At 42.3% G+C, this 1561-nt stretch overlaps 1 non-coding gene across 1 annotated transcript; it reads right to left on the bottom strand.

The window, feature by feature from the left end:
• Positions 1–431: 431 nt before the first annotated feature.
• Positions 432–506, bottom strand: Trnas-cga (transfer RNA serine (anticodon CGA)). Its single transcript has one exon. It is a non-coding gene; the product is annotated as a tRNA-Ser (tRNA).
• Positions 507–1561: the final 1055 nt, after the last annotated feature.

Here is a 1561-nt window from a genome sequence, read left to right on the forward strand (position 1 = left end):
CTGGCCGAAAGCATGACGAGGATACCGGAAAGTTGATACAACACTACGACAACACTCTAAGTTGGAGCGGCGACAAAGTAGAGAAGTAGGTGTAAGATGTACCTAACTGTTGCAAATAAAACGTTTCTGGTTTTCACTGGCGGTTTCCATTTCGAGACCAATCGGAAGTTACTTTCTGAACAGCCCTCTTATAATAGTTACCGTACACAGTGGGTTCAGGTTGTGTATTTTGTGATGAAGCAGAAACCTACGTACTTAGGAAGAAAATCTTACAGAACCTTACTTCAAGAGGGATACACACGTAAAGATTTACCTAAACAATGCTAACACTTTCTTAATCTCAAGAGAAAAACAAATAAAACCCTGAATGAGATTTTCACTCTGCAGCGGAGTGTGCGCTGATATGAAACTTCCTGGCAGATTAAAACTGTGTGCCCGACCGAGACTCGAACTCGGGACCTTTGCCTTTCGCGGGCAAGTGCTCTACCAACTGAGCTACCGAAGCACGACTCACGACCGGTACTCACAGCTTTACTTCTGGCAGTATCCGTCTCCTACCTTCCAAACTTTACAGAAGCTCTTCTGCGAAACATGCAGAACTAGCACTCCTGAAAGAAAGGATACTGTGGAGACATGGCTTTGCCACAGCCTGGGGGATGTTTCCAGAATGAGATTTTCACTCTGCAGCGGAGTGTGCGCTGATATGAAACTTCCTGGCAGATTAAAACTGTGTGCCCGACCGAGACTCGAACTGTCTCGGTCGGGCACACAGTTTTAATCTGCCAGGAAGTTTCAAATAAAACCCTAACTTCAAGCACACTGATCACATAAAAATTTACACTAAAAGTATTACACTGGCAGCGTTATAAAATCACGCAATTGACTGTACACTGAATACTCTCTATGCAGCCATTTTAAGCCTAAATTACAAGTTGCCTTTATAATGTCTGAGCTGATATTATCAAAGCCTGTCGACTTTCCATTACGCATGCTCCTTAATGCTGTTTTACCTCACGCCGTGTTAATGGGTGTCCGTTAGTTTGAACTTCATTAATTACTCCACAGTCGTTGATGGCTGTGTTGTCCCTATCTCCATTTAGCAGCATGTTAGGGTACTTTTTCATTTCATCCCAGATCCCTTCCGCTGTTTGTACTAAGTTACCGTCATCTGTCTCCAGGGCAAGGATATTTACACGTTCATCACATCTGCTCTTTAGTACTTTGTATAGTGATTTCCTACTTCCCTGGCAGTCTTCCTCTGTCCCAGCATTTTTCTTCCTGGATCAGTCTTTTTACAATTAGTTTCTTTCTCCGGTATTCCTGAGCTAAATGTTCAATTGCTAATTCATTTCGTCTAGCATTTGTTTTCTGTTTTTCATGACCTAATTTCCTTTTCAGTGCGTTCCTATCTTTTACTGCTATCTTTACCCGATCATACCACCAAGTTGTTTCCTTCTCTTTTTGTGTGGCACTCGTTTTCTCACAAATGTCCGTGGCTTCTCTAACTAGGTTTTCTTAGAATAAGGACCATTCTTCTTGTACTTCCCCTTTCTAAGTTTTG

Source organism: Schistocerca gregaria, chromosome 4, assembly GCF_023897955.1.
Source record: "Schistocerca gregaria isolate iqSchGreg1 chromosome 4, iqSchGreg1.2, whole genome shotgun sequence".
NCBI lineage: Eukaryota > Metazoa > Arthropoda > Insecta > Orthoptera > Acrididae > Schistocerca > Schistocerca gregaria.